This window comes from Marmota monax, unplaced genomic scaffold (assembly GCF_021218885.2).
Source record: "Marmota monax isolate L192 unplaced genomic scaffold, Marmota_monax_Labrador192_F-V1.1 WCK01_AAM20220418_F8-fsc00108, whole genome shotgun sequence".
NCBI classification, from domain to species: domain Eukaryota; kingdom Metazoa; phylum Chordata; class Mammalia; order Rodentia; family Sciuridae; genus Marmota; species Marmota monax.
In genome coordinates, this window is record NW_026694593.1 from 6531523 (window position 1) to 6549926 (window position 18404).

The window sequence follows — 18404 nt, forward strand, 5'->3', positions numbered from 1 at the left end:
AGCCCAACAAAAGGATCTTGATATTCTGTGACTTACTCTCAAATGGTGTAAGAAATCCATAAACATGGAAAGAGAGTAGTAACAAAGCAATGTGGGAAAGTGCAAACTGGCAAATCTACACGAAGAATATTCTTGCAACAATTTCAAGTTTTTGGAAAAGGAGTGATGGGAAGTCATGTCTCGGGTTCTCTTTGGGTGGAAAACTCTGAAAGGCAGCCAATAAGTCTCTTGAGATGAAAGGATCAGGGTGGAAGTGAGTCCCTGCCCAGCTACTCAGCACATCTCACCTGTCCCAGCCTGGTCCTCACAGGAGTCTTGAAGGCAGGTTTTTCTGCATTGGGGGCTTGTGGCAGACCACACCTCTGGAGATAAATGGGAAGGTTCTTTAGTGCAGAATTCCCCTGACTGGGAATCAAAGAGGTGAAAACGCCAAATATTAGCCACTATATCCCCAGGTAACAACAAACCACTTTTTTTCTGTTCAATCCTTTCAACAAGAACTCCCTCGCACTGACCTCTGAAAAGCTTTGCCTTCTCACCTGTGTCTCTCGCCTTCCTCCCCAAGAATTGTTCCTGAGGACCGTCCCCTCCCTCCTTTCTGCAAATTGAGAGCCTGCCCTCAACGCTCCGCAGGTCCCTTCCCGACTTCCCTGGCTGCACTAGAGTTACTCCGGCCAAGGGGACCAGTCCGGGAGGACTAGCCTCACAGCTGACCGGGAAACGCGCCTTTCCCAGGCCACAGCAAGCGGAGAGACTGGAGCCTGAGCCAGAGCCAGGGCCGAGGGTGGTAGGGGTTGCCCGGAGGAAGCGGGAGGAAAAAGGACCGCAGGATCCCCAGCGCCAAGACCTCAGAATCCCGACACTTAAACGATGCCGAGGGACGCAGGAACCGAGAGGGTCTGGACGGAAATCTTTCAAGCAAGGCTCCGGGGCTCTGCACTGATCTCCAGCCTCCATCCCCCACACACCATGCTGCCTGCCGTTTTCCCTTTAGAAGGGAGGATCTAAAGACCTGCATCCTTGCAGACGCTCAGCCAACAACTTCTTGACGTCGGTGGTTTCCTCAGAACCCACAACCAATTCGTGTTTCGTTCTCGGTCAAGGGTGTGGACCTTTGTCTGCGCAATCTCTCCCTTTCAGGATCTCCGAAACTGAGCCACGACTCTTCTGATAAACCGGGAGAGACCAGTTTTATAAAGCGCGATTCTCCGTTGGCCCGGGACCGCTAGTCTTGAGGTCGCGCAGCGGGGCCGTCGGTGCGCTTTTTCTTTGAATCTGCCCCTTTTCTGGGGAAGGGCCGAGTCCCCTCTGCGCCAGCTCCTCTCTCCGAGTCAGGACCCTCACAGGCCTTCCCTTCGGCCGCAGGGAAGCGTCCGGGGTGCTTCATTGGGTTTGGAGAACCCAGACTGGGTCGTGGGGGCGCCCAACGCCTTAGTAGCTTCTGCAGTGGAAAGAACAGCTGCCCCTTTTGTAATGTCCATGTGAGGCAAAATGCCCCCCAATATGTGGGACCACAGAGGATCCAAACGCGAGGGGTGAATCCTCTCCTCCCCTCCTGGGGTGCCGCAGTCCGGCTGCAGCAAAATAAGGGGGGGGGGGGTGACGAACAACTTGTGTACGTTGATACAGCAGGAGTGGGAGCCGTTTATTGCAGGACAGGAGCAGTATTTATACATTCCACACAGCTTATCTAATTAGCATAAAGTAGATACATCAGTCAACCAATCAGGAATCTCCACACTTAATGGCTCGCTTTTGTTACTTCTCAAACCACTCCCTCTGGCATTTTGCCAGGCACCATCCAGACTTGTTTACAGACTCTAACATTCCCCTGGCAAAATGCCAGGTGTTATTTTGACTTGTTTACAGACTCTAACACTGGTGGTCGGGGGAAGAGAAAGGGGAGGAGGGGGGTCGTGAAATTTCCTGATGTAAAGGGACCATGAAGTTCGACCTGGCCCTCCAGTCTCTGCTGAGGGTGCGAAGTCCAGCTGCATGGCGGTCTCCAGAGCAGACAGGACCCAGTGCCCTCGCCTGGTGGCCGGTGAGCACGTGGCCGGCGCCCTCCCGGGGGTGGGAGTAACTGGATTTCGGGCTTGAAGGAGACGCAACTGGAGAACAGGGAACATTCTTCAAAGTTTTAAAACTCCATCTCAAAGAAAAGCTGAAAGCGGGGGCGGGGGGACTCGTCTTCAGTGCAAACCACCTCTCCCCGCCCGTCGGCGCCTTCGGTGCTGTGCGCGAAACCCACCGGGCCGCAGGCTTTCTGGGAACCCAAACCGCCTTGATCTCGTTGTCCTAGTTTAAAAATCGCTGCCCCAAACCCGTTCAGCAGAAATAACAAAAAGCCAATAAAAGGTGTCTTCGTATGGTGAAGGGTAAACTAAAGCTCTCCTTAAGAAAGAGTCTCAAGCCCCACGAGGGAGAAAGCAGCCTTGGTGACATGGCGTCTGCTGTCCCCGGCCTTCCACCAACCCCTGCTTCCTGCGTGCACCCGCCTCGTGGCCTGGTCTGCAGACGAATGCGACACTGGTGGCCTGACCGTGGCTTGGCCTGGATTGATATTCGATATTTTAAAACACCTGCTTAAGTGGGGTTTATTTAGTACTGGACCCAAATTGAGTCAAATAAGCGCCAGCGGCAAGAACCCGAAAGTCCCCCTTTTCCGGGACAACAGGAGAAGGCGCTGGGGGAAAGGGCTTGGGAGGAAAGGGCCCTCGAGTAAGGTCCCCGGGAGTGGGAAAGAGGGCGGGGAGGGAAGGCCCGGCGGTCCCGAGGTGGACTGGGAGCACGACCATTTGTCAAGAGCCAAGAGCACAGGCCTCTGGGCCACCAAAAGGGTCGCCTGGGCTCCGTGCACATTCGGACGTCCAAAGTGTGGGAGCCACTGGCTCCTACAGCCGTGGGGAGCTGGAGAGCCAGCGGGAGCCCTGCGTGAGAAGCGGACCCCAGGGCCCGAGACCACAGGCGCTTCACTCCCTCACGTGGGTACAGAACCCTAAACCAGGGCCTATCGCGACCTGCAGTCCTCTGGGTGCTTCCTGGGGCAATTGGGAGGAGCAATTCCTATCGAATTTCGAAAGGCAGTGGATTTCGCGTATTGGGGAAACCGTGATCGTTGGAGACGGCAGATGCGAGCGCCGTGCAGCAGGGTTTCCGTAGTGTAGTGGTTATCACGTTCGCCTCACACGCGAAAGGTCCCCGGTTCGAAACCGGGCGGAAACAAGGTCTTTTTTTAAGAAGTTTCGACCCTTTTTATAGGGGTAGGTAAAAAAGCAAAGCAAACAAAACTGGTCAAGCCCAGGATTACTTCACAAGCAACCAGACTGCATCAATCTCAAGGGCATCTAGTGTTAATACTAGGTGTTTGTGTCCTCTCCAAATGCGTTGGAACCTTTAACCCTCAATGTGGCCTTTCTGGAGGTGGAGGGTGAGCATGAGGTTTACATGAGGTCATGATAGTAGGGGATTAGTGTCCTTTTAAGATCAAGAAGAAAGCCCAGCGTGGTCTCTTTCTGACTCCAGGTGAGGACAGCTCTCTCTCTGTCTCCATCAGGTGGTTTGCAATTCAGAAAGACAGCCCTCCTCCTGAGCCAAACAATCAGCAGGCACTTTGATCTTGAACTTCCTAGCCACCAAACTGAGAAACTACTTCCTAATCATTCAGTCTAAGGTATTTCGTCATGGCAGATGAGCTGAATGAAACAACTGATTCACTAGGAAATCGCCAGCATAAAACTTTGGAAAGTTAATTTTTTAGGTTCCTGACATATGGAGTCGTTCGCTGTCCCCTGGATCTCAATACTGGCAATAGACATGAGAATGATAAGCATGGAGGGGCGTGGGATACAGGTAATAAGGTACTAATCACTTTACAGAAGAAACAAGGGGGCTCTACATGAATTCAGGCTTCAGCTATGCCTAGATTTAAGATATAGGTCACTCAGGATTCCGTGTGGCAGATGAAACTGCCCTGTAGCCAGGCCAGTTTGTGATTTGCTTACATCAGTGGCAGTAAGACAGAAGAGTGTAGTAGAGTGTAGTAATAAAGTGTCAGTATACTTGTAGAGTCTCCAGGGAAACTTTTATCACTAAGCTACATCCCCAGCCCATTTTTATTTTTTATTTTGAGACAGGGTCTTGCTAAATTGCTCAGGATGTCCTCAAACTTGCAATCCTCATGCCTCAGACTTTCAATTTACTGAGATTACAGGCATGTACCCCTGGGCTCACCATAAGCACTCTTTTTAGTTAAACTGAAAACAAGTTGTTGTGTTATGAGAACAAGATTGTTTATCCAAAAGGACAGCAAGATCTCATTTGAGAAATAGGATAGATGTTGATGAGGGTAAATGTACTTTAGGGGTAGGAACAGGGTTTAGTGATTGAAACCCCCTTTGGGAGATATTGTGCCTGGTGTTGAGGTAGAGGGTGTTGTGAGATGCTGACAGGAAACTCACTGGTGTGTTGAATTTTAGTATTTGTAACTCAGAGATGCATATGAAGCATTGACTTGTGAATTAGGATTTCAGTATAGCAAGAATAGTCCTCTAATTTTGAAATAGATGTGGGAATAAATGTAGATCTTGCTAATGTGTGAACGTGATATTTGAAGTTACATTGACTGGAGGTTGTGTGTGTCTTGGGTGTTGGGCGGGGGCAGATGGAACCAAAGCTCTTCATCAGTGTGAAGGTGGATTTCCTTGTTGAGCCCAAGTTGAGTCTCATCATGGACTTTGCTTGGCTTCTCAGCAAGAGAACCATGATTACACGTCATACAAAACTCTTGTCTTTCAAAAAGTCATGACTCCCAGACCCAATATATGTGATAGTTCTCCAGGTTCTTCTCTTCAATTTAATTTCCCTCAGAAAAAAATTGGGGAAAGAAATCTCTCCACTATTTGAATTCATCAAAATACCAATATGTTAATATTTCAACCAGCAATATTTCTTTAACATAGTCCACTACTGATATATCTAATAAATCAAAGCATACAAATAGGAATTTGATTCTCTCAAACTTTGATTGCAAACATTATCTACCTTTTCATCTGTTAAGGTAGAGGGTGGTTTTGTCTTAAAAAGCAGTCACACTAGTATTATTACAGTGATTACAAGGCTAATCCTTTTTTTTTTCTTCCACGTTTTTTATTGTTGCATTAGTTGTATATAATGATGGGATTTGTTGTTATATATTCTTACATGCACACAATATAACAATAAAATTTGGCCAATATCATCCCCCGCACTTCCCCTCCCTCCCTTTTTCCAGGTCTAGTCTTTTTCCTTTGATTTTCATGAGATCCTGCCCACCCCCTTCTTCTCCTTTTTCCTCTCCAGCTTCCCCATATGAAAACACACACCCTCAATTTTCTTTGTTTGGCTTACTTTCCTTACATAATGGTCTCAAGTTCTATCCATTTTCCTGCAAATGACATAATTGTGTATATGTATGTGTATGTATATATATATATATATATATATATATATATATATACCACATTTCTTAATTCGTTTTTCCATTAGTCTATACCTAGGCCATTTCACAGTTTGGCTCTTGTGAATTGTGCTTCCATCATCATTGGTATGCATGTATCACTTAAGTGTGACAACTTTAATACCAAGGAGTGGTATAGTTGGGTCATATGATGGTTTTATTCCTAGTCTTTTGAGGAATCTCCATACTGGTAGTACTAAATTGCAATCCCACCAACAGTGTAAAAGTGTTCCATTTTCTCATCCACTCCTTGATGACTGCCATTTTTGACTCATGTGACATGAAATCTCAGTGTAGTTTTGATTTGCGTTTCTCTGATTGCTAATGATGATGAATATTTTTTCATATATTTTATGGCCATTTGTATTTCTTCTTTTGTAAAGTGTCTATTTAATTCATTTACCCATTTAATAATTGGGTTATTTGGGGGTTTTTGGTGTAAAATTTTTTGAGTACTTTATATATTTCTAGATATTAATCCTCTGTCAGAAAAGTAGGTAGCAAAGATTTTCTCCTATTCTATAGGATCTCTTTTCACACTCTTGTTTCCTTTGCTATGGAAAGCTTTATAACTTGATGCCATCCCATTTATTAACTCTTGGCATTATTTCCAGGGCTTTAGTGGTCCTATTGAGAAGGTCATCTCCTGTGCCTATGTGCTGGAGTGTTCACCTTAAATTTTCTTCTAGGAGTTGCATAGTTTCTGGTCGAATTTCTAAGTCTTGTACCTATCTTGAGTTGATTTTTGTGCAGGGTAAAAGATAAGGCTAATTCTTACTCTTTTTTAAAAAAAACTACAAAGGAGGGCTGGGGATGTGCCTCAAGCGGTAGCGCGCTCGCCTCGCATGTGTGCAGCCCGGGTTCGATCCTTAGCACCACATACAAACAAAGATGTTGTGTCCGCGGAAAACTAAAAAATAAATATTTAAAAATTCTCTCTCTCTCTCTCTCCCCTCCCTCCCTCCCTTAAAAAAAAAATAACTACAAAGGACTAATTAACTCCATGGCCAAAATCTGTTTCTTCCCTCCCTTGATTCTTTTTATTTCTTCTTTCTTCTAATGCTATATTTTATTTTGATTTCTTTATTGAATTAAAAATTAGAATTTTACTTACCTAACCCACACTTTAGGTCACCTTATCAGGACCATTAAAACAACTGTTTGAGGTTGGCAATTCTAGGACCAGAAACAAAGGACCTGGATAAATATTTCTAATGTTTTTCTATAGGGGTCTCCTGCTATTGTAAACAGATTTCTTCAGACAAATCTGTTGATCAGACAAATTAGATATTTTGATATTATAGTTCTGTAGGGTTTTTTTTTTTTTTTGGGGGGGGGGAGATACCAGGGATTGAATGCAGGGGCACTCAACCACTGAGCCAAATCTCTAGCCCTATTTTATTTTGTATTATATTTAGAGACAGGGTCTCATTGAGTTGTTTAGCTGCCTCGCTGTTGCTGAGGCTGGCTTTAAACTAGGGATTCTCCTGCCACAGCCTCCCTAGCTGCTGGGATTGCAGGCATGTGCAATACCAGGCCTGGCCTTGATATTACAGTTTTGTCTAATAAAAGTGTCCTGTAAAAGCCTTCAATTTGGGTGTCTTTATTAGTTTTTAGCTAACCTTACAACAAGCCTCTTTAGGAGCAATTGTTTTGTTGAATACTCTTTCCAATTTCTTCTCCAGAACCTCTTCTCAGGAGTACATGGTGGTTTAGTGGGAGCATTCTTGCCTCCCATGCCAGAGGCCTGGGTTCGATTCCTAGTCCACACAGAATTTCGTGTCCCAGCCCTTCAAAATTATATTACCCAAGCCCATTCAGCCTTTTAGGGGCTTAACACACCAAATGAAGTGAATATTTGCAGCAGAAGACAACTGAATTTATATAAGCGGGACTTTGCAAGTTCTTGGAAGCAAAACCTTGAAATCAGCAACTGCCGCAGTCCGGCTGCAGCAAAATAACCGGGGGGTGATGAACAACTTGTGTAGGTTGATACAGCAGGAGTGGAAGCTGTTTATTGTAGGACAGGAGCAGTATTTATACATTCCACACAGCTTATCTAATTAGCATAAACTAGATACATCAGTCAACCAATCAGGAATCTCCACACTTAATGGTTTGCTTTTGTTACTTCTCAAACCACTCCCTCTGGCATTTTGCCAGGCACCATCCAGACTTGTTTATGAACTCTAACATTCCCCTGGCAAAATGCCAGGTGTTATTTTGACTTGTTTACAGACTCTAACATTTCCCCCTTTTGTTTAATTTAAATAACGACCATAGTGGTTTTTACAGAAACACCATAAATAACCTGCTACAAACAGAAAGGGAGGATACAAAATGCCACAATACCAAGCCAATTGATGGCTCCATGCAAGAAGCCCTTGGAAAAATTATACCAGCAATGACACCGTTAGCAAAGATAACAAGTTACAATTTTTTGTAGATTACAGTTTGTTGTCTCAGTCCAGGTAAAGTAGTGTCTCAATAGATTAACTCACAGTCCAGGTAAATCACAGTCCAGGTAAGTTCTGCAGGCAACTAGCTTGATCCGAAGTCTAGTCTGGTTCTCAGCTGAAATCTCAGTCCGGTTCTCAGCAACACTGGAAATTTTTCTACCTTTGTCCTCACCGGCACTGGGACGAAGGCAGGAACTCCGGCAATGATGTTAAAGAAAATCCTGTAGTATTCCACTAAGAAAACAACCTTCTGAACAACTTAGTACATTATCTCAAGGTTTTTTACATTTGAAAAAAGCATTAATAGTGCTCATTACTCATCAGCTTCCAGGTGTGGGAGAACCATTGTAGCTTAGTTATTGGCATTGAAAATGACCAAACATCAGGGACACCAGTAGCGTCTTCTGCTGGCTGTAGTGCCTGAGCAGCCCCAGATGGCCCTGGGGAGTGTCCCGGATTCAAACTGCTACTGGGCACAGGGAGCAAGAGCCTGTGAGACTGTGCCTCCAGGTCAGGTCTAGTTTTGGGCTCGCGGCAGTAGAAGAGCCAGCTCCCTGGCCAGGAGGCCGCCGCCTCTTGGAAAACCCTTGCTGAGCCATGACTGGCTCGCGCACGTGGCAGCCACCACACAGCTTCACGCACCCTCCGGTAACGAAAAGTATTTAGTAATAGCCTTTTGCTGCAACTTTTTTCCTGATAATCCTTCTTCTTCTGAACTTTTTTCTTCTTTCTGACTAGAGTTCCTGGGCTCTTATCGACACATGCCCTAACTATTCTTGGTTCCACTGGGGTGCATTCTTCCCTTAGTAATTTATTTCTCACCCCTTCCATATTTTCATCATAAAGACAATACAATACACTGAGACAAAACAAGACACAAACATACTGTATCAATCCTCTCCATTTTCTCGAAATGGCCATTTTTCCTCTCGCCCTATCTGCTTAGGGACGAGCAGATTTGCTCCCGTCCTATCTATGGACGGGCAGCTTTTTTTCGTCACTTACCCCCGAGTGTCCCAGGGCTCCCCATACGGGCCACCGTCCGGCTGCATCAAAATAACCGGGGGGTGACGAACAACTTGTGTACGTTGATACAGCAGGAGTGGGAGCCGTTTATTGTAGGACAGGAGCAGTATTTATACATTCCACACAGCTTATCTAATTAGCATAAACTAGATACATCAGTCAACCAATAAGGAATCTCCACACTTAATGGCTCGCTGGTGTTACTTCTCAAACCACTCCCTCTGGCATTTTGCCAGGCACCATCCAGACTTGTTTATGAACTCTAACATTCCCCTGGCAAAATGCCAGGTGTTATTTTGACTTGTTTACAGATTCTAACAAGCAACCACTCAGCAAGTCTGTCTTTTGAATGTCTATTTCTTCTGCTGTGTCTCTGCAATTTTGAATGTTAGTACCTAACACCACTGTTATTGTCATCTAGTTTCCTGGCAGAAAGAGTTTTCTGAAAACGCAAAGAATCATCAGTTCCCTGATTGACATGCTGGACCTTGGACAGACCCTGGGCCACTCCTCGCCATGGAGTTAGAATCAAGAAATCGAGGTCCTAGAAGGAGAGAACCGTGAGGGGAGGCAGCCACCCAGATGATCCGGGAGGTGACAGAAAGCCCCTCATGGGTAGGAACCTGCTTGGAGGTCGACTGAGCTTCGAATACACCGCATCCTGCGCCAAGTGGCAGAGGAAGATGGGCTCTGTACCCAGACACCTGAACCAACCTACAATCCCCAGCCGGGGTGGCAGCTGTCCCCTGGACCCAGCGGTGTTCCAGGGGATTCTGCGTGTCTGCCAATGGGTGTCAACAGATATTGAAAATTATCTATTTAATAAGAGAAAACAAACTACAAAATTTGGGAAATTTGTGCGCTTTTGTTTTATACTCCAGGATACACTCCGATTTTGAGAGCAACATAGATATTACTGTGTGGGGCAACGGGGGAATGATTTTCTTCCAAAACTATCTGAAGGATTTTTTTTTCTATGTAACAGTAGTTTAAAATCTAAGACCAGCAATGTCGGGAGACTTTTTCCCCCTTTCCATTTTAAAGATAGACTTGATTTATTCAATTTCAAAACTTTTCTAAGTCTGAAATTGTCTCTGCATTTTTATATGATTTGGTGATGATGCTGTGTTAGAACTATCTGTTGTTTTTTTTTTATACTGGGTAATCAGAGTTTCATGAATAAATTCTAAACTGTGATCCATAACTTCCTCTTTTTTAGCATTTATGTAAACATCAACCAGACGTTAGGGAAGAAAAATGTGAAAGAGAGAAAGAAAAGGGGAATGAAAGGGAGGAAAGGAAGGGAGGGAGGGAAGGAGGGAGGAAGGGAGGGAGGGAGGGAAGGAGGGAGGAAGGGAGGGAGGGGAGATGAATTATGAGGAAACAAAAAAGATTGAAACTCTTGTGTCCAAAACGTCTTTTATGGTTTGCTACCAAAGACACTGGCTTTGACTCTATTCTTTATCTTCTGATGCCTGAAAAGTTTCTGCCATATTCCAATGTTTTCTTCTTCTGCAATGAAGAAGCTGGAAAAACAGTGGGATGTGGGAGAAGACTCACCCAAGCACAAACAGGAGGAGGCGATTTTTTTTTTAAATGAATGAAAACTACAGAACCCTAAAGAGAGAAATAGAAGAAGATCTTAGAAGATGGAAAAATACACCCTGTTCATGGATAGGCAGAACTAACATCATCAAAATGGCGATATTACCAAAAGTTCTCTATAGGTTTAATGCAATGCCAATCAAAATCCCAATGGCATTTCTTGTAGAAATAGATAAAGCAATCATGAAATTCATATGGAAAAATAAAAGACCCAGAATAGCAAAAGCAACTCTAAGCAGAAAATGTGAATCAGGCGGCATAGCAATACCAGATTTCAAACTATACTACAGAGCAATAGTAACAAAAACAGCATGGTACTGGTACCAAAACAGGCGGGTGGACCAATGGTACAGAATAGAGGACACAGAGACTAATCCACAAAGTTACAACTATCTTATATTTGATAAAGGGGCTAAAATTAGCATGCAATGGAGGAAGGATAGCATCTTCAACAAATGGTGCTGGGAAAACTGGAAATCCACATGCAACAAAATGAAACTGAATCCCCTTCTCTCGCCATGCACAAAAGTTAACTCAAAATGGATCAAGGAGCTTGATATCAAATCAGAGACTCTGCGTCTGATAGAAGAAAAAGTTGGCTCCGATCTACATATTGTGGGGTCGGGCTCCAAATTCCTTAATAGGACACCCATAGCACAAGAGTTAATAACAAGAATCAACAAATGGGACTTACTTAAACTAAAAAGTTTTTTCTCAGCAAGAGAAACAATAAGAGAGGTAAATAGGGAGCCTACATCCTGGGAACAAATCTTTACTCCTCACACTTCAGATAGAGCCCTAATATCCAGAGTATACAAAGAACTCAAAAAATTAAACAATAGGGCTGGGGATGTGGCTCAAGCGGTAGCGTGCTCGCCTGGCATGCATGCAGCCCGGGTTCGATCCTCAGCACCACGTACAAACAAAGATGTTGTGTCTGCCGAAAACTAAAAAAGAATAAATAAATATTAAATTTTTTAAAAAAAATTAAACAATAAGATAACAAATAACCCCATCAACAAATGGGCCAAGGACCTGAACAGACACTTCTCAGAGGAGGACATACAATCAATCAACAAGTACATGAAAAAATGCTCACCATCTCTAGCAGTCAGAGAAATGCAAATCAAAACCACCCTAAGATACCATCTCACTCCAGTGATATTGGCAGCCATTATGAAGTCAAACAACAACAAGTGCTGGCGAGGATGTGGGGAAAAGGGTACACTTGTACATTGCTGGTGGGACTGCAAATTGGTGCGGCCAATATGGAAAGCAGTATGGAGATTCCTGGGAAAGCTGGGAATGGAACCACCATTTGACCCAGCTATTGCCCTTCTCAGACTATTCCCTGAAGACCTTAAAAGAGCCTACTATAGGGATACTGCTACATCGATGTTCATAACAGCACAATTCACAATAGCTAGACTGTGGAACCAACCTAGATGCCCTTCAATAGATGAATGGATAAAAAAAAATGTGGCATTTATACACAATGGAGTATTACTCTGCACTAAAAAATGACAAAATCATGGAATTTGCAGGGAAATGGATGGCACTAGAGCAGATTATGCTAAGTGAAGCTAGCCAATCCCTAAAAAACAAATGCCAAATGTCATCTTTGATACAAGGAGAGCAACTAAGAACAGGATAGGGAGGAAGAGCATGAGAAGAAGATCACCATTAAACAGGGTCGAGAGGGGGGAGGGAAAGAGAGAGAGAAGGGAAATTGCATGGTAAAGGAAGGAGACCCTCATTGTTATACAAAATTACATATAAGAGGATGTGATGGGAAAGGGGGAAAAAAAACAAGAGAGAGAAATGAATGACAGAAGAGGGGGTAGAGAGAGAAGAAGGGAGGGGAGGGGAGGGGAGGGGGGATAGTAGAGGTTAGGAAAGGCAGCAGAATACAACAGACACTAGTATGGCAGTATGTAAAAAAGTGGATGTGGAACTGATGTGAATCTGCAATATGTATACGGGGTAAAAATGGGAGTTCATAATCTGCTTGAATCAAATGTATGAAATATGATATGTCAAGAGCTTTGTAATGTTTTGAACAACTAATAATAATAATAATAAAAAGAATTGAAGGAGAGAAAAGTTTTGGGTTGTAAAATAAGCAATGCAAAAGAAAGGGATTTTTTTTTGTTTTGTTTTAGCAGATCAATGCCTTCTTAATATGAAAATCTTCTGAAGCTGCTAAGGGGAAATCCATATCTATCAACTTACATTGTGTGTGGTTTTATTTCTTGTGTGTGTGTGTGTGTGTGTGTGGTAAAATACACATAACAAAATTAACTATCTTACCCATTTTTAGTTGTACAGTTCCATGTATTCACTACATTTATTTTTTGTGTGACTATCACCCCCATCCATCTCCATAATTCTTTTTACCTTGAAAAAATGAAACTCAGTTCACATTAAACAACAAAACTTTACTCTCTCCAGTCCCAGCTTCTGGCAACCACCATTCTGTCTCTATGATTTTGACTACCCTAAGTGCCCCATCTAAGGAGTCACACAGTATTTGTCTTTTTTAAAATTTTATTGGTATAATTCACTAAGTATAACAGCCATGAAATGCATCCATGTTGTGGAATATGTCAGAATTTCCTTCCTCTTTAAAGCTAAATAATATTTCTTTGTGTGTATATATCACATCTTGCTTTTCCATTCATCCATCCATAAACACTTGGGTTGCTTCCACATTTTGTCTATTTTGAATAATGCTGATGTGAACAAAGGTGTACAACAATTGCTTTGAGAGCCTGCTTTCAATTCCTTTGAGCATATACCAAGAAGCCTAATTGCTGGATCATATGTAATGTTATTTTTAATTTTTCTGAGGAAACTACCATATTGTTTTCCATAGTAGCTATATGCCATTTTAAATTCCCCAAAACAGTGCACAAGCGTTCTAATTTCTGGACATCCTTACCAACACTTAACGGTTTTCTGTTTTTATTTTAATTAATAATCATCCTAATGTGTGTGTGCGTGTGTGTGCACGTGCGCGTGTGTGTTTGATGGGGAGGGAGAGACAGGGCATCTTGGGCTGTAACTTATGTTTCCCTATCTATTAGTGATTTTGAGCAACTTTCCATATGTTTGTTGCCCATATGTGTGTCTTCTTTGGATAAATGTCTCCTCAAGTCCGTTGCCCACTTTTGAATGAGGTCATTTGTTCTTTTGTTGAGTTTTAGGTCTTTATATATACTGCATATTGAATCCTGATCAGATATGTGATTTGCAAATATTGTCTTCCATTAGGTAGTTTGTCTTTCCTGTTTATAAGGTCTTTCTGGTGTACAGATTTAAATTTTTCATGACCTCCAACTTGTCTATTTTTTCTTTTGTTGCCTGTGCCTTTGGTGTCATTAAAAAAAAAAAAAAAAAAAAAAAAAAAAAAAAAAAAGGTCATGGCCAAATCCGATGTCATGAAGCTCTTTTCCTTTGTTGTTTTCCAAGACTGTTTTAGGTCATACATTTAGATCATCAGTCATTTTGAGTTAATGTGTGTGTATAATGTTAGCTTCAGAAAGGTCCAACTTCATTGTTTTGATGTGGGTATCCTGTTTCCACAACAAGCATCATTTGTTGGAAAAGATGTCTTCCCCATTGAATGGTGTTGGTGCCCTGTTGAAAATCATTTGACCAGTACTCAGGACTCTGAGGCAGGAGGATCACAAGTTTGAGGTTGGTCTTATCAATTTAAAGAGGCCCTAAACAACTTAGTTGAGACCCTGTCTCAAAATAATTAAAAGAACTGGGAATGTTGCTCAATGGTTAAACACCCCAGATTCGATCCACAGGACCAAAAAAAGAAAGAAAGAATTTGATCGTATATGTAACAGTTTATTTCTGGACTCTTCATTTTAATCCATTGATCTATATGTCCATCTTTATGCCCGAGCCACAGTTTGGATCCCTGTAGCTTTGCAGTAAGTTTTGATATCAGAAAGTGAGAGTGCTTCAGCTTTGGTCTTCTTTTTCAGTATCATTTTAGCTATTCAAGGTTCCTTGAGATTCCATATGTATTTTAGGATGAACTTTTTTTTTTTCTAACAACTATCATTGACAGTTTGATAGGGAATATATGAAATCTGTAATTGCTTTGGATAGTATTGACATCTTAGCAGATTTTGTCTTCCAATCCATGTCTTCATTTCAGTCTTTCACCATTGAGTATGGTGTTTATAGTGGATTTTTCATATATGACTTTTATTGTGTTGAGGTAGTTTCTTTCTAATTTTGTTGAGTGTTTTTCATAAAAAAGGTATTGAATCATGTGAAATGTTTCATTGTTGCACCAATCGAGATCATGTGTTTCCCCATTCTTCCTGCGAATGCATCAATTTTCTGTTAATGATTAATTTTTTGTATGTTCAACTACCCATTCCAAGAACAAATGATTCCAGAAATAAGTCCCACTTGGTCATGGTGTGTGATCCTTTTTGCATGCTGCTGGGTTGGCTTTGCCAGTTTTCATTGAGGGATTTTGCATCAATGTTCATAATTTGCAGTTTTTGTTTCTTCATTTGGGTCTGGTATCAGGGTGTTTCTGACATCATAAGACTGTGTTAGAAAGTGTTTCTGCCTTTCCAATATTTGGGAAGAATTTGAGAAGAATTGGTGTTCACTTTTCTTTAAATGTTTGGTAGAATTTACCAATAAAACCATTAGGGCTTTTCTTGGAGGAGTTTTAATTACCAATTCAATCTCCTTACTAGCTACAGTTTATTTAGATTTTTGAGGGGGGGTTTAACCCAGAGTTGCTTCACCACATCCTCAGCACTTTGTATTTTATTTTTTTTTATTTTAAGAGAGTTTCTCACTAAGTTGCCTAGAACTTTTCTAATTTGGTGAGGCTGGCCTCCTGCCTCAGCCTCCTGAGTCACTGGTATTACAGGTGTCTGCCACCAAGTCTGGCCACACCAATTGTTCTTGTGTCATCCTTTTTTTCCATGATATGATTGTAATTGGGACTTACATTAATTTATTGTTAATGTCACTAATATCGTCAATGCTTCATATATATTATATGTATAATGTTTTATTTGTTTTAATTAGTTACACATGACAGTACAATGTCCTCAATGAACTCACTTCACAGCAAATGGATTGTGGCAGAGTAAATACCAGGTACCATCATAAGGGCTTTTGCAGAAATAAGGATGTAATAGTTACAAGTATTCTTCCCTATTTTGTTTGGCACCCCAAAAAAATGAAGTTTATATATATAATGTTTGTTTTCCTCTCTCTCACACCAATCTTATGAATATAAGATTTATGGTACATTGTAGTGTTTGATTTCCAGATCCATGAGGAGAAGAGTAAACGTTGTTGCTATTGCACGGACTTTTCTGCTTTTATGACAGATGTTAGCAGAACAAGTGAAAACACAGTTTGCACTTAAAAGTGTCACATGCTTCCCGAGATCCAGCCGCAGTTACTAGAAACTGTAAACTCCAACCTTGTTTAAAAGGTCGCAAGCCCGTCCCTGGGTGGGCTCGAACCACCAACCTTTCGGTTAACAGCCGAACGCGCTAACCGATTGCGCCACAGAGACGCCGGTGGTGGAGGCTGTGCATTTCCTCAGTCTCATAAATGAGCACGGACTGCCTGAAAGCGGGATGGTGTGTCCCGTTTTGTGCAAGACAATTGTGCAAGCCCCAGGTGTCGCAACCGGATGGTACGGGGCGAGCGCCTCTTTGGAAACCTGTGTGCTGGGGGCTTCTGAAGCCGGACAGCCAGCAGCACGGCTTTCCCCGGGCCTTGGCTCGTCCGCGGCCTCGGAAGCCGGCGTCCAGAGCGTCGGGGCGGCAGCTCCGCGGCCTCAGCTGCGCGGCGCCCGAGGGAAGCGGCTGTCGGCAGGATCCGCCGGTTCTACCTGGCTGCCGCGGTGGTCGGCGAGGTCGGTCGGCGAGAGCGGAGACGGAAACGGGGTCGAAGGAGAAAATTGCAAAGGATCGAAAGAGAGCAGAGGGTGGATGAGAGAAGGACGCCTGCAAGAGGTGGAGGCGCCGGCCGGATTCCGAGAGTTGGTTTTGTTTGTAGCAGAATGAGAAACGGAGAAGCGCATCCCAGAGGAAGACACAGGGGTCGCCAGACATCCAAAAAAAAAAAAAAAAAAAAAAAAAAAAGTGCACCACTCACATCCTGTCATAGTCGTTGTGTTTGCAACAACCTTGATTCCAGTCCGAGTCACAGTGCAGCCTTGTATTCTGTGATTCAGGCACGATGGCCGTTTTTTGCTTTAGCTGTCAGAGAGGACAGTAAACTGCAGGCCTCTAACCGCAATTCAGTCAGAAGAGGACTAAAACCCCGCAGTGCGAAAACCTGGGGGCTGCCAAGTCCAGAGGAAACCTTGGGCTTGCTCTTTGTCTCCCAGTTAAGCAGTAAACATTTCCAAAGGTGAAATGCTGCCTTCCAAGGATGTTTTATCTATAACTGATGAAATATTATGGTCATGAGCATTTTCCTAACAGATATATCTCAAATATAAGTGGGACTTTTTTGTTTTTTCTTTTTACACTGATGAGCTTTTGATTCGTTTACTAAAAAGAAATCCAAACTAGTCGTCACTGCCTGCACCTGCTATTCCCCATCCCCATCCGTATCTACTGCTTGCAATGGGGACAGTAAATTACTGAACTATAGTTCACACAAACCGAATAAATCTTAGTGCAGTTGTTTTAATTTTAACAAGTGTAATTAACACCCTGCTCAAATTACAGAAAATTGTCATCATCTTAGAAAGATCTATAGCATCCCTGTCCAGGTAATTCCTAAACTACCCCTCTTAATCACTGTTCCATAGCTTACTATTACCTATTCTTACAATTTACAGGAATGCTATGTATTTTTTACAATTAGCTCATTATGTTCATGAGATATATCTGCCTAGTTATTAAATCACTTCTAAATTCTGATGTTATTGATTAGTTATTTTGATGAATATTTTTGCCACATTTGGTGCACTTGTGATTCATTCAAGTACTATAATTGCTGGGTCATCAACTAAGTACAAATTCAATGTAACTATAAATTGCCACTCTTCTAGACTAGTTTCACACCAGCAATGATGGTAAAGTTGCTCTACATTCTTGTCAGCATTTGGTGCAGTACTTCTGTTAAATGTAGCCACAATGGTGAGTGAGTGCTGATATCTCAGTATGGAATTGATTTGTATTCCCTAATGAGTAATGATGTTAAGCATATTTTCTTATAACTTTTGACAATAAGACGTTCTCCTTTATGAAGAAAGCCTGTTAAAACATTTTGCCCTATTTGATACAGTTTTATATTTTATATTACATGCCTATATATTCAGGCATGGAGTCATTTTTGAAGTGAACAGATTGGAGGAGGGCGGGACTTGTTCCAGTCTGCTGCTTGACCTTTAATTTAATGCATTTCAAGGCTCATCCCATGGGAAAACCAATGTCCTGGAGAACAGTGTGGGGGAGAAAGAAAGGCTTTATTCGGTGACAGAAGGTTGGAGAAGAGTGAGCTTTGCTCACAAGTCAGCTTCTCAGCTCCAAGTGGTTAAGGGTTGAGGAACTACAGATATAAGGGGGGTGGGGGACTAATAAGGGGGAGGAATATGTCTTTTCTGAGAAAAGGCTGAGATCTTTGAGGAACTTGGATGTCACCTTTTATCATTCCTTTCTCCAGGGCTACTGAAGGTCAGTAAGAACTCATGCTCTCTGCTCACTGCCACCACCACCACCAGCTCATCATTGGCAAAAGTCCAGTTTCCTCCTTGAGAATCTCAGGTCCATTCATCTTCTGGGTTCTGTTTCAGGAGTCCC

At 42.7% G+C, this 18404-nt stretch overlaps 2 non-coding genes across 2 annotated transcripts; one reads left to right on the forward strand and one right to left on the reverse strand.

Moving 5' to 3' along the window:
- Window positions 1-3152: 3152 nt before the first annotated feature.
- Trnav-cac (transfer RNA valine (anticodon CAC)) lies at window positions 3153-3225 on the forward strand. The gene has a single exon. It is a non-coding gene; the product is annotated as a tRNA-Val (tRNA).
- A 12860-nt stretch (window positions 3226-16085) lies between these two features.
- Window positions 16086-16159, reverse strand: Trnan-guu (transfer RNA asparagine (anticodon GUU)). The gene has a single exon. It is a non-coding gene; the product is annotated as a tRNA-Asn (tRNA).
- Window positions 16160-18404: the final 2245 nt, after the last annotated feature.